At 39.4% G+C, this 15,537-nt stretch overlaps 1 long non-coding RNA gene across 3 annotated transcripts; it reads right to left on the reverse strand.

The window, feature by feature from the left end:
* Nucleotides 1-4,432: 4,432 nt before the first annotated feature.
* On the reverse strand, nt 4,433-9,487 carry LOC119088716. Of its 3 annotated transcripts, none has more exons than XR_005092417.1 (3): nt 8,948-9,487; nt 6,681-6,756; nt 4,433-5,033 (listed from the first exon to the last, which is right to left on the reverse strand). It is a non-coding gene; the product is annotated as an uncharacterized LOC119088716 (long non-coding RNA). The 3 variants fall into 3 exon arrangements; XR_005092416.1 differs by lacking the exon at nt 8,948-9,487 and adding an exon at nt 7,513-8,472; XR_005092415.1 differs by lacking the exon at nt 8,948-9,487 and adding an exon at nt 7,195-7,498.
* Between the last annotated feature and the right edge of the window lie 6,050 nt (nt 9,488-15,537).

The following is a 15,537-nucleotide window of genomic DNA, read 5'->3' on the forward strand; positions in this document are numbered from 1 at the left end:
AGCACTAGAAGAATATATGGCCCATAACAGGCATTTAGTTAAAAGTGCAATGCCTGGATTCAGAAGCAACTATAGTACAAAGCTAATAAAAACCTATGAGCAAAATTATTAATTTCTTGGTCTTATGATTTTTATTTTTGTTGTTGCTTTAAAGGTTCTATACTGGCACAATACTTAACAAAAATCTGTAACTCTAGCTATTACTACTTGGACTTTATTGCTTTACCTATATAGGAGGAAAGGTAGTATGCCAAAGACTATATTCATTGTAGTGTCTTTGGTCATGATTGTATGGTATATAATTGGTTCAACAGGCATGCCTGAAATGTCAGCAGTGTCTATATGAGAAGATATATAAACTTATCCCATAAGTTCCCATTTAAATTGTTTTAATTTCTAGATCATGATTTTGCTTTACAGTAGTAAGTGCATAGTTGTGCTTCATATTTCTAATGGCTTTACATTGTCTACAGGATCAGGTCTAGCTGGGACCTACACAACATAAACCTTCCTAGATTCATCACTTACCTGCTCCAAATGCTAAGCTATTCAGCCATTTGTGTTTGCCTTTGCCTAGAATCTGTTAATTATACTTGCAATAAAAGAATTCCCATCTTTGGAGACCTCTTCTCTATGTCATGAACACATTTGTTTCCTTGGAGGGAATTAATCACTGACCCCTCCATCTTCCCATAGCATCTGAACATAAATATTATAAAAATTATAGTCTTCTGAGGAAGATTGTTACATGTGGTTTATTCATCTGTATTAGGGTTCTCTGAAGAAATATGGACTGATAGAATGGATCTATGGATATAAAAAATGGAATTTAGTAGAGTGGCTTACAGATTGTGATCTGATTACTCCAACAACTGCTGTCTCTTGACAAGAATCCAATAGTTGTTCAAATCCACAAGTCCAAGAATCCAGTTCCCAAGGCTGGATGTCTGATATGGTCTTTGGTATACTTCAGAATTCCAAAGAAGTGGCTATAACACCAGTGAAGGAACGGACTTGCCAGTGAGAACAAGAGCAAGCAGGTAAAGAGCAAGTACTTTCTCCTTCCATGTCCTTTATATAGGCTGCCACCAGAAGGTGTGGCCCAGATGTGTGGCGGGTCTCCCCACCTCCAATGATCCAATCAACAAAAATCCCTCACAAATATTTCCAGCAGTTTGGACTTTGGTTAATTCCAGATGTAGTCAAGTTGACAACCAAGAATAGCCATCACGTGGTCTTCATATTTACTTTTTAAGTTGGACTAATTAGTTTCAAGTGACTTTTTCTCAGAAGCACAATAGCCTCAATTAGCTAAACTAACAGACCTACCCAGAATATATTCCTACCAAATTCTGTTGGTCATTAATCTAAGTATCTATACACCATATTGCTACACTGTTAGAGTTTGTTGGGGGACAGAACTTCCCCAGGGAGATGTAACACACTCATCTACTTACCCCAGATAAGGCTCTCACAACAAACCTACGTTATAGATACCACCAAAGTCCAACTTGGCAAACCAATAAGTCTTACTGGGATTATGTACAGGAATATGGGTGAGGGGTTACTTACAGGAACAGATTTGATTCAAAGACAGCTGCATCACCAAGGCCCACCCCAGCATGAGTGACAGCCCACAAAATCTGGGAGCCTGAAGCACACTGCACAGCCTCTAGACAGCTCAACGGGTTGGAGAGTGTCCTTTCCAGGTGCCTCAGTTGGTCTGAGCCTCTTCCAGGCAGCTCGGCTTGTCTCTGCTTCTTCCAGGCAGCTGGTCTGGTCTGGGTCTTCTTTGCAACTTGTCTTGTCTGAGAGAGACTCTCAGCTTTTACTGCTTACTCTAACAGGGAGAGGCCTAGTGAATCTGGTCATTTTCTGGGACTTCCTGAAACTATTTTGAGTTGTTTACTTTCCTGTTTATGGAGTTTCCCCCGCAGGATGGAAATGCTGCAATCTCAGAGCAAAGGAAACTTTTACAGAATAGAGTTTTTTGGAGTAGTCCCTTAGCCTGTCACATCCTTACATTCTATGTTTATTAGATACTCTTTAAGGGACATGATCATATCTCCTCTTTTATTCTCTCTTGAGCTGAAAGATTTGGTCACGGTGGCTGCATATGATGAACAGTCACATATTTATTAAGAACATGGTCTACCTCCATTCTTTTTTTTTAATGATTTATTTATTTGCATTGGTGCATGTGTGTAAGGGTGTTGGATCCCCTGGAAGTGGAATTACAGACAGTTGTGAGCTGCCATGTGGGTGCTAGGAATTGAACCCAGGTCCTTTGAAAGAGCAGCCAGTGCTTTTAACTGTTGAGCCACCTCTCCAGCCCCTCCATTCTTTATAGATGCTAATTCTACTTTTACTCTTTCAAGCATGCTAATTCTTAGTGTTTATTTCCTCCCAGTTTCTTTCCTCAGTGTTCTCTCATCTAACTGAGTACTAGCCTATATTATTTATTTTTAAGAAATCCTTTACAAATGTTTCTCTTTGTAGAGATAATTGAATCTTCTCAAAGACTGCTAAAGTTGACCATTAAAATATGTATTTTTTTAAAAAAATATACTGAGTATAAATATTCAGACAATACCAAAAATCAGAAAGACAAATTCCTTCTTAACCCCCACAATATGTCAATTTATTGCATAATATATAAGGCACCTTCTCATGTCTACATATTCTAAATATCTCATGTATATTAAACATGTACTTCTTCTTATTTTAAATACATAGATTGATATTTCAACAGCTCTGCTTTTAAAGAATAAAAATAGTCTTATGCATTTAGTTCATCTCTTTTATTTTTCCTATGTCAAATAAGCCTATGTGGGAAAGAGAAGTTTTAATAAGAGGCAGGATATTAAGTATAGAACATGGTTTTTTTAAGGCCCAAACTTCACCTCTGACTTCCAGACATACTTCATTCTTCAAATAAATCTATTTAGAATGAGAAATTTAAATAAGAAGCTATTGGGGGCGCTTTGGTGGGAGGGATTGAAGTTTGGGACTGGCCAGGGCAACATAGCGGCTCCACCTTAAAAAGGAAAGGAAAAAAAAAGCACAGAATTTAATTATGAACTTAAATTTCATCTTGCTTCATTTTATTTCCACATTTTTACTACTATGGGTTCAATGTCCTGCATTAGCCCAGTTCACACTCTTACACCAGACCCTTTTCACAGGACAATTTTCCTCAACTCAGAAAATTACAATGAAGCCAACGCGTTAGATTCAATGGCAGACTCTGCTAAGCTGTGAAATCTGCTCTCCACCACCAGTTGAATTTGGGTACATCTATTTGTGCAGTGTGCTAGACAAAACCATGCTTCTAAAAGCCAGAATCAGACTATGCCCAGCATCCTCTTAGAAATCAAGCCAGCACAGAAGGCAGTGTCATGTGACGTTGGTGCACTCATTCAGGAACTTCCATGCAGTCTGTGACTCCTACCTCTAAACCCAAAGCACAAGAAAGTACATGAGACCCATGGGATCCTTTCCTAGATTATGCAAAAATGCAAATCAGCACTGAGGGAGCACAGCCAGTTTCAACAGAGGAAGCCTCCCCAAGTCTTTGGGGAGGAGAACAATGCAGATTCCACCTCCTAGCACCCATGCTGGTCAGACTACAGAAATAGAACATATTCAAGCAGCTCCCTGCCAGTGGAAATGACCCCAGCAGGACTAAGGCATGGCACTGCCAGCAGCTGAAAAAACCTGGACACTCTAAGCCTCTGTTTAATAGAAGAATGACAAAATGTGGGCTCCCCATCTGCTTCCCCCAGCAGTCTCCGCAATATCACCCACTGGCCAAATCGACATGAGTGGAAGCACAGAGTGCCAGAAGAACAGACCCAGAATGTAGTCACTCCATTAGCATTCAAGTTCTGGTCGTTGACTCTCTGACCCGGGACATGTCCTACCAAATCCCAGCAGTGGCACCTACCATAAACCAAAAGGCTTGATCAGAAGCTGGGCCAACAAAAGAGATGGGAAGAGCGTGTAGAAGCTGAACGGTTAGCAATGTGGCATTTACTCCGATCCCTGGAGGACCAGTCAACAGATTGATGCTGCTTACTTCAGACCTGGAGGAACTTCTGTTAACTGAGATGTCATGCAGCCTCGGAGAAAAAGAGGTAATGCCATCAGAGTGACAGACAGGCTGGCTACCTATGTACTTACACAGAATTCTTGCATGTCGCTTTGAGGTCCACTCAGATACATGAATAGCCATGCCATCAGAAGCAGTATTTCCAAATACCAAGGCTAATAAATACATCAATATGAAGTATAGACACAGACCAAGATGGGCCTCTCTGTCTTAATAGTTTATTTACTTTTATTTTATGTGCCTTGGTGTTTTGCCTGCATGTATGTCTGTGTGAGGTTGTCAGATCCCCTGGAATTGGAGTCACAGTTGCCATGTTTGTGCTGGGAAATGAACCCAGGTCCTCTGGAAGAGCATCCAGGGCTCTTAACCACTGAACCATCTCTCCAGCCCCCTCACTCTCTCTTGAACTTTAAATTCTCATCATAGCCGAAGGATGGTGGACGGTGCTGGTGCTGAGTTAGTGGACGTGTTACTGAATTTCCCATCAACTTTTCCAGGACCCATTGCAGATTTCTTTCTGTCTTTTGCAGCCTTTGCAAATGCTACCCTTTCCCCATTGCCTCAGCTCACCTACCCCTTCCACTGAGCTTCATTTCTACATACGGCATGTAAGCTCTCATTGTTCATTGACCTGAGCACTCCCCCATCCCCAGCGCCCAACCCCTCCCCCACCATCCCGCCAGATTGTACTAGTCTATCAAGATGAAAACAACACTATGACACTTGGAACAAACTTCTCCTGTCAGATGCACACAGGAGCCTCTGTTGCACAATCTGCACTTGCCCCACATGCAAGAGAGATTCAACTCCCAGATATGAGATCCAGACTGTAGATCACGGAGTAGACTGACTTCTGCCCTTCATTGGAGTGCAAGAATACTTATCTCCTTATTTCCAAATTCTTCTCAAATTGCAGCTAGACCTGGGGAGATGTAAATATGTAAGTAAAACCCAAGACCGTATTCACAGGTTACCCTTTCTCAGATGCCAGCACTTTTCAGTTGCCTTATCAGGGGCTGGTTCAACTCCTTATTCATAAAGGACCAATAACAAGAAAGGGCAGCTAAGCATTCAGGGAAGACCGCAAGAGTTACCACCATATACTGATCCTTTTGTTCTGAACTACTGTGTGGGATTGGGCTGTGGGCAACATTTCTATGTGTCTTTCTTGTGGCCCGGGGCTACTCTTAATTCATAACACTGCAGAGGAAACCTTTTCTGAAGCAGATGCAGAAAATTTTAACAATCGTTGGTGGTGTTGAATATTTATCCAACACCCATGACTAGACTAGGCACTCTACTGATGTGTAGCTTGCAAACTAGTTAAAACTTTCTAGAAGAAGAAAAAAAATCATATTGAAAGCTAAACACTGTTAAGGCATTGTAAGGGAAACAAAGACACACATTCTTCAAATATCTGTAGCTGCTTCCATAACACAATGCAATTTCCTGCCCCTACCATTAAGAACAGTAAGAAGCATAATAGACTCAGTGAGCACATGTCTAACTATCATACTTGAAGCATTTGTCTAAGCTTGCCAGTAGCTTGGGCTGAAAAAAATGAAGTTACATGTTAAAACATATTTCAAAGATTCTTTTTCTAGAAAATGTGCAATATAATTGGAAATAAATTGATCCATTTTCTCTTTTAATTTTCATTTTATTTCATGTGTATGGGTATTTCTCCTGCACATGTCTGTGCAACATATACATGCGTAGTGCCTGCAGAAACCACAAGTGGGCATCAGATTTCCCCGGGCTTGGAGTTAAGAGGGTTGTGAGCCACCATATGAGTGCTAGGAATCAAACCTGGAGTTCTCCGGGGGAGAGGCCTATGCTCCTACCTCTCAGCCAGCTCCCCAGCTCCAAACAGATTTGTTTTCCATCTGTACAATGTTGCTCCTTGTCTTGTTTCCCTCTGTGGCTGTCTTCTAGAACCCAAGGTTGGGCACCTTTACTGAGTTCTATCTGTGGAGGGCAAGTCAGCTCCCTTTCCTAAGATGGCTCTAGCAGGAAAAAGCACACAGTGGTCCTAATCCCACCATTCTTCTAGTTCTCAGTCACAGGTCAATATTCCCACACTCAAATACCGCCTGTCCTGTCTCCTTTATCTCCCTCATTGGAAAGCAGATCTGGCATTCAGTCTGAAACTTGGTGTACAAGCTGAGAACCCTGAAATTGTGTCAACTCCCTACCAACCTTCTTTCTTTTCTCTTCCTTCTTAGACGCTGCATGTTGGCAGAAATCTTGAAAGGTGAGCATTTTTACATTTTCCAGAATACCTAGATCTCACTAGGGAGATTCTGCCTGCCATCTTGGACGGTATTGGTGACTGCCTAATAACAACAATAAAACTGTTTGGGCATGTACCAAAGCACTAATCATTACCTCTGTGTGGTAAAGGAACATGTGACCTCAATTGTCCCCTTTACATCCTGCATTCTCCATTCTCCAAATGTTCTGCAGTGATAAATTACTTTCATGCTCAAAAAGAAAGTTTTGGGTTTTTTTTTTTTTTTTTTTTTTTTTTTTTTTTTTTTTTTTTTTTTTTTACATATATATCATTTACCTTGTCCTGTGTTTCTCCCTTAGTATATTATTTCTTCTCTTTTCCAGACCCAGCCTGATGGGAAAGGGCTTTTTTCCTACAAAGAACGTTAAAATCTAAAGATGAAATTTTAAGAGAAAATGCATTTTAAAGATTTTTTAAACCTTTTAGAACATAAACAGCCTGGTTTGACACAATCTTACAGCACAGGAAAAAGAAAGCAAGTGATTTATTGATGATATAATATATTTGTATTCTTGTGGTACCATAAGAATTATAGAACTAAAATTTAGGTTAAATATAGATAGTTTTTATGATTAAATTTAAACAATGCAAAACTGAGTTGAAAAAAACATAACTCACAACCACAAATAAGGGATGCCAGGAAATGGGGAACTGTGTCTTAGATACAAAGCCAGATGTTCTTTAGCTGTGGATAAGTTTTCCCACACCCTACCTCCTGCCATGCTTTGGTTACAAGACATAGGTCCTTCTGCATTGATGGGGTATATCTGTCTTATTGGTCTCACTCTACCTGGGAAGTATGTGTCCTTCAGAGCATACTCTCTATGTTGTGCTGAAGAGTTTGAAAGCCGCTTTCCTCTTCTGTGTCTAGAAGTATCAAAACCCACCGTTGTATATTTGGATTTCTTTAATGAGAAATCTACAGGCCTCTGTCACTGATTTCCTCATTATAAAAATCCCCACATGTGAATTTAGTAACTAGAGTTTACTTCCAAAAATTGGAACATAAGGGGAAAAGCCTACAATAAGCTAACATTCCACACGTATTAATACAGATACACTCAAAAGGGAGATTAATAACAAGTGTTAGAGAAATTGGAACACTCACACTCCTACATTGCTGGTGGGTATGCTGTCAATATAGAAAACAATAGTTTCCAAAATACTGTTCCAAAATTGTTTGATAATTCCTCAAAATTTTCCACATAGAATTTCCAAATGATTCAGAAATTCCATTCCTGTCTACAAACCTAAAAGGAAAAAAATTATACAAAGACATGTACTTAAATGTTGATAGTAGCATTATTCATAATAGCTTTAAAAAGTAGAAATAACACAAATGTCCACTAACAATGTTATAAATCCATACAATGATATATTGTTTGGCAGTGAAAAATAAAGAGGAATTAAGAGGGATAGTGAAATGGTCTAGTAGGTAAAGGCATTTGCTGCCAAGTCAGGTGAACCGAGTTCAGTCCCTGGGACACTGGATAAAAAGAAATTGTTGCCGTCTGACCTCCACACATACGGTGTGGCATATGCACACGCCTTGTTACTTCATTTGCAAGAAGTACCCTTAGCACCCAGTTTCAACCTTGACATCAGTCCCCAACTTTAGAGAAAACTGGCTCTTCTTGATAGAAAGATTTATTTCATGCTTACCTATGACAATATGAACCAGAAAGCAGACTTTGTGATCAACAAGAGTGTGGGAAGCTGACATGAAGCTATCTATGAACACTACCCAAGGCTCATGAAAAGTGATCCACGTAAGTTTTCTGCTATATCATATGTAATTACTTCCTCTCTTCCCTTCCATCACTTTTAACCTTCAGTCAAACAGAGACAAACAAATTCACAAAACACCTCTACACAGTGTTCAAGACAAATATTTCTTAGTACATCTTCGAATTCTTTTCTAATCTCCCTAGGTCAAATTTACTTATTTACCATTCCTGTTCTATACTCTAAGTAAGCACATACTTTTAGTCCTAATCCTAATCAAGTCAGAACTCCTATGTTATATAGAAAATATTACAGAGTTTAATAGTTCCTTAAATCTGTGGGAAGTACTCTACTTCTTCTGTGGCTTGCTTGGAAAGCAAAACCTTTAATAAAACATAAGTGAATCTTAAACTCCTTCTTGGAGGATATAAATCGTGGACCAGAAGTGAGGGATACAGAAGAATAGAGAAGGAAAGAGCCTGTGAGCTCAAGTCCAAATGTACGCGCTTTTCTCTTTACTGATGATGTTGTCAGCTTCTCAGATATCTATTATTTTGTATGAGGGCTTCATTCCTGATCCTATACTGAAGTTGAGTCACTTAAGCCTACATAGTCTAGACTTTGTCACTGACAATAATTTTTGTACAGAAAGGGCAAGCATTTATTCATGGGCTCCCATTACTGATGATGTTGGGTCAGCTCTCTACAGAATGATCCTACTGCTGGATTGGATTGCTCCCTGTGATGAGGGCCTTCCATTTCCTGAATATCCTATACATGGAAAGTTAGAGTTAACACCTTGATTAGATTCAACTTACATATTTTTGTCTAGAATTTATCCTGGGTGAAATCATTTCTCAGCACTCAGTCACGTCAGGACGCACTTCCAGCTGATTGACAGGTACAACAGCTGACTGCTGGGTTGCACTAGTGGCCTGCTCTATTCAAAATGCCATCCTAAGTTTCTCCTTGAAACAAGAGAGACATATGATTACACTGGGATGATATAAATGTCAATTGCTGTTGTGTAGACGTTTCCTCTGAGATTAAAGCGTTCCATCCTGCAGGAAGCTCCTGGTACAAAGTATGTAACAAGTCATATCATTTACCTTCAAAATTTTCACACTTACTGTATGTGTATGAGTATGGACCTCAGAGTACAACCTGCTGGAGCCAGTTCTCTCCCTGCACTGTATAGTTCCCAGGGATTAAACTCAGATCATCACGGCCAGTACCAAGTGCCTTTCTCTCATAAACCATCTGGCTAGCCCACATTCCAATTTTCATTGCTGTAGTTGCATTGTTACAGAAAGGTAAACAACTCAAAATGGCTTCAGGAAGTCCCTGAAGCTAACCAAATTCAAACTCAACTGATAGAGTAAGCAACAAAAGCTGAGAGCCCCTCTCTGGCCTTCAGAATGTGAGCTGCAGTGAAGACTCTCAGCTGCCTAGAAGAGGCCCAGACCAACTGAAGCACCTGAAAGGGACACTCTCCAACCTACTGAGCTACCTGCAGGCTGTGCAGCGTGCTCCAGGTCCCCAGCTTTGTGAGCTGTCACCCATGATGCAGCAGTCTTTGAATCATATCTGCTACTGTAAGTAACCCCTCACCCATATTCCTGTAAGTAACCCCTCACCCATATTCCTGTAAGTAACCCCTCACCTATATTCCTGTAAGTAACCCCTCACCCATATTCCTGTAAGTAACCCCTCACCCATATTCCTGTAAGCAACCCCAATAAAACTCACTAGTTCACCAAGTTGGACTTTGGTGATATCTTACTTTGGTCTGCTGTGGGCTCCCTGTCCGAGTTGAGTATACATGTGTATTGTGTTCCCCAGAAAAAGGTTTGTCACACAATTACCCATCAGTCATTCCCCAATGGCATTCATATCAACTGTCATTCAATCATATTTAATAAATCTTACACTGAATAATATTGTTCAGTGTGTAAAAGTATACCAGAGACATGTGGGGATATGTTTCTCATCTCTACTCTCCTTAATCCCACTCCGGTTATTGGATTTTAGGTGGCCTCCAAGACACTGAGATTAATCTGCATAACACAAAAGGCTCCAAATAGTTCTGCAACCTGAGAAAGTGTTTGGCGACTTTCATCCTATTGATAAGTAAGTTATGGATCAAGTTGTTGCTTCCCAAAATACAAAGGGGAAATGCATTTTCCTGCGTGTTAGTTTCTGAAACATTCTCATTCATTTGTTGGCTAATTCATGCCAAACTACTTTGTGGCATCGGTGATAATTGGTCGTATCTTGGTGCAAGAGGCTGTTTCCCAAATCATAAAGGAAAATTAGGCTTTGGTACCTAAACTGGACTTGTCTATAAAGATGATGTTGATGATTTCGGGAACTAGAAAATGTTTACCTTCTGAAAGCTCCTTAAATCCAAGTCCTAAACAGACACTGGCCCCTTTTCCATTATTGCTTATATCACGAAATGAGGCTGCCACCCACTCACTCCATCACGCTGGAAACACAAGAATGAGCCTTGTTTCCTCTTTTCCCTCAGTCTTCAAACCAACTAACAGAACCTGTCGATTCTGCCTATTCACGAGCTCTTGAAAACAGCTCTTTCATCAGTGCCCAGGACCTCTGTATCCATCTCCACACATCAGGTGGGAAGGGCATTCCAAAACACAAAATGGCTCCACCGCTTTCATTCCCACAGGCTTTCCCCTGGAGCAACCAAAGCATCCATCACGTTTGCAAGAGCTTATATAATGTAGACCACCAGCTTTTCCATTGACCTCAGTTTCTATGTTTCTCCCACTCCGTGCTTTGGTCATTAAAACCTCTTGGGGTGTTTTGAACGAGTCCTTTCTTAACTCCTAGACTTCATAAATCTATCATTCTCTCCAAAAAAACACCACCATCAGACACTTCTCATAACTGGCAACCCCTCCACACATAGGACTTCTAAATCCCACTTAAAGAAGGTTCCTCCTCATTCTCTTTATTGCTATTCACTGTACTTATTGAATAGCTGCCTTCTCTTTTATACTACAATCTCTATACAGGCTCCAACTGGATTTCCCATCTTTCTTCTTCCTCATAATGTATCTCAACTGCAGAGACAGCAGAAATAATATATTAAAAGTATCTTACTTTTACTAGTAGTTACAGACCTATTTATTTATCCTGGCAAACCAAATTAAAATCCATTTTTTTTTTTTTTTTGGTTTTTCGAGGCAGGGTTTCTCTGTGTAGCTTTGCGCCTTTTCCTGGAACTCACTTGGTAGTCCAGGCTGGCCTCGAACTCACAGAGATCGGCCTGCTCTGCCTCCCGAGTGCTGGGATTAAAGGCGTGCGCCACCACCGCCCAGCTTAAAATCCATTTTTAAAAGGGAAGGGATTCTCAATATAAAAGTGTTAGTATATGTAAGGAGTCTATTGATTTATTGATTTAAAAGCTGGGATAAGGTCAGTTTGGTGACTCGGCAGCTTAGGTCTCTTGGCACCAAGCCTAACGTTAAGCTTGAGCTCAATCTTTGGCATCAACGTGGTGAAAGGAGAAACTGACTCCTGTGAGTTTATCCTCTGTAGTAGTTATCCGCTGTAGTAGCATGTGCACTCACAACAAATAAATATAATGAAAACTGGAGTATTTCCTAAAATTACCTCAGCTTTGTTATATGTTTTCTGGAACAACCTCAAAAATGGAAATGATAATATATATGTGTGCTGCAAAATACAGTTAAGGAAAATATTGGTGGCATAGTTCATATTTCTGGCATGCAATATGTACTCAATAAAGGTAATTATTATTAAAGATCAAAATAATTAATTAGTGTATAGAAGGGGATTGGGAAGGGGGAAGAGAGACACTCAAGACACTCAAGCCATGATGGTAGCAATTGCTAATTTTGTTAAGACTACATAATATATGAAGTTATGCACTAGGAAGAACATTCTAACTTCTAAAATCTGAAGGGTTCTTGGAAGGCAAGTTGACAATTAAACTATGCTAGAGGCTCACTCTTTCAAAATCTGGGTCTTCATCCAGGATCCAGGAAACCATACAGTATCCGTGCATGGATTTCTCTGTCTATAACTCTTCCATAACAAATGCAGCTTTTCGTCTGAGTGTGTAAGTGTACTATTTGCTGTACTATTCTGGGAATATGGTCCATATATTGCAAAGCTGTTCAAAGGGACCACAAACATGAAAAAAGTTAAGAATCGCTGCCTAGCAGTTTCTTCGGGAAATCTGGTGCTTTGGCAAAAATGGAAATGTTGACAGTGTGGTGGTTGTGTCATCTGGCTGGCCAAAACAATGTTTTCTGCTAAAGCAAAGATTAGAAGTCTTGAGGCCAAAATGATCTCAACTAAACGGTTCTTCTACTCTATGTTTCCATCTGTCCAGCATGTGAGCCATTAGCACATGCTTCCTGTTGATGATTTTCATACCCTATTTGCAAGGAAATTGCACTGAGACGAGTTGAAAAGAATTATTTAGCTCATGTATTGGAAAACCAAATAAACATTCCTCTAATATATACTATTGTATATTGCTACACAGTGACTATGGGATTAAGCACATATTGACCAATACTGCCTCTCACTCATTTGTCTACCACTTTTTTTATATATAAACACATATGTATATATATTCCCATTCTAGTTCAAAAAAATAGCAGGGCTCACCATGTGTTGAAATAATTTATTTCAACACTTAATGCATCATCAGTCCTGTACTTCCACATGTTGCGTCATCACCATTTGACCTCAACCCATTGTTAAATATTTAATAGTACTGTTGAATAAACAATACAAAGTATTGTTGACTTTTGAATGTGACATTTACATGAAAAAAAAATAAACCAATACATGCTCCAAAAGGTACAGGGTATAGTCAGTCGTTACCCTTTTGATGGATGGAAAATGAAATACAAGGGCAGGGAGAGTCCAGGGAGGATCAATGAGTCAGGAGCAGCAGCCACAACTGAAAAGATGTCATAACTCACCAATAAAGAATGAAGGCAGACAGTAACTGCCACCCAAATGCTAGAATAATGGAAACTGCATGTTTCCACCTCTCAAACGTGTAATGATGGATGGTCCTGCATAGGGATCTACTTACATAAAAAAAAATAATAATAAAATAATATTCAACAAACCACTAGCCAAGAAGGGATCTTGCTTAATACTCACTGAGTGTAAATCCCATGGTGAAAGGTTGGTGTTTTTTTCTCCTTGAAAAGAGTGACTATGGAATAAAAGAAACACCAGCGAGTACATGTAAGAGTTTTGGATGAGTTAGCATAGTTCTTCTGGAAAGTGTGTTCAGTACATTCTTTTCGACGGCCACAGATAATCAGCCTTTGGAAGGATGAAGACAAGTGTCAGCCTGCACGAGGAAATGTTTATAACTCATTCAGCTCCTCTAGATGAAAAGTAAATACTGTGCACAAAAGCATCCTATTTCAGCATATGTTTTTCATTGACCAACAAACACAATGTGGATCCTGAGCCATAGTCGAGAGAAATGACTTTAAGGTGAATGAAAGGATATACTATGTTCATTGTTTAAAGAGGTGTTACTGTTAACAGGCAAACTCTCCACAATTAACCTATCTCAGTCATATGAAGATTTTGTAAAAGTAAGCAAGCAGATTCTATGAATTGTATATAAAAACAACTAGACTACCTAACGTGGTCTCAAAAAGAAAGAACAAATCAGCAGAAATTACTCTATCTGACTTCATTGCTTCTCCTAAAGCTGGTAGTCACAACAGTTTGGCCCTGGCTTAGGATCAACAAATAGATCAATAGAACAGATCACAGACCAGATATAGAGCTGGATGATGAGGCCATCTGACTTTTTTTTTTTTTTAACAAGATGCAAAAGCAATGCAAAACAAAATTGCCCTCCATGGAAAGGTGACTATCTTGTGCCATTCTGCTACTATAACAACACACCTTGTATCAGGTCATTCATAAGCAATAGGTACGTGTTGGTCATTGGTTTGAAGTGTTTTGGATCCCAAGATCGAGGCACCAGCAGATTCAGTGTCAGGGAAGGCTCCTCCCTGCTTCCAGGACAAGGCCTTCTTACCACAGCTTCACACAGGATGAAGTACAAAGAACTTAAAGAGACAAACCCCTTCCCTTGCGCCCCTCGATAAAAGCTGTAATCCCACCCATAAGAGCATAGCCCTCACGGCCTCACCTCCCAAGTGCCTTCTTACCTCTCATTATCGCTTTTGGAGTTATGTTCCTAAATATGTTACATTAAACTATAGCAATGACTGTGGAAAAATCATAAATATAACACGGTAGATGTCCAGAGTTAGTCTGTCTACAAACTGAACTCTGAATCTATCCTAAACACTACTTCCTTCTTGAATGAAGTATGCATCAGAACAAAGGTAAGATTCATGCCAATTTTTTTTAACAAAGGTGACAACATGACAGATGACCAAATAACAATTACACCAACTACTAACTCCGATATTGAATAGGCAAGCCCTTAGAAAAGAGCTAATTATTTCAGTATGCAATCCATTGCTTGCTACTTGATGGAAAACCAAAATGAGGTATCAGAAATCAAAATAGAGTAACCTAACTATAACATACTAACTCACTTTTAGCCAATGAATAAACCAAGAAGGAGGTTCTTTCTTTGATTAATGCATTGTTTTGAACCTAAGTTGGAGAAACAGACCAGCAAGTACAAGTGTGTCCTCCTCATGATCTTCATGATGTAGAATGTGTAAACAGAATTAGGACAAAAAGTACTAAAGTTCACACATTGACATTTTCAGTCACACCCAAATATATGAATCCTTTGTATTATTAAAGCGACCTGAAACACTTGGAACTGTCTATTAATCCCACATGATATTTTTATCCTGGGGCATAATTTGAATGGTTTACTTTAATGACTTAATTATATTGAGCCAAACATGCTGATGGTGACTAGTCTAAGTGCCTGTGTGTCCCATATCTTAGCTGCTTTCTGAAAACTCAAAGCAGTTTTAAAATTGAAGGGGAAAATAAAGCTATACAAATGTTACATAGGGGGAAAAAATATTCCCCAAAAGAAAGAGTGGACTGTGGTTGATTGAGACGATATAAAACAACCAATCAATCATTACCTTCGTGCTTTATTTAAAAGCACCTATTTTATAATAATTTTTCTCAACCTGATCACTTTGTGGTCTTCATGTCATGTATAAACACTGCCTGATTGGGACCACATTTCTTAACACTTTAGGGTTATAATAATTCAGCCAATGCAGAAATACTGCTCCACCAAATATTCGTTCTAGTCTATGAAATTGCACCGTTTCAAAAGCTACTGGTGTACCAACTGTTTTTACACTTAGAAGGACAAAATCTGATTCAAAAAAAGTTTGACTTTTAAAACACAAAAGTAAATCTGCCA

The sequence above is a fragment of the Peromyscus leucopus genome, chromosome 11 (assembly GCF_004664715.2).
Source record: "Peromyscus leucopus breed LL Stock chromosome 11, UCI_PerLeu_2.1, whole genome shotgun sequence".
NCBI lineage: Eukaryota > Metazoa > Chordata > Mammalia > Rodentia > Cricetidae > Peromyscus > Peromyscus leucopus.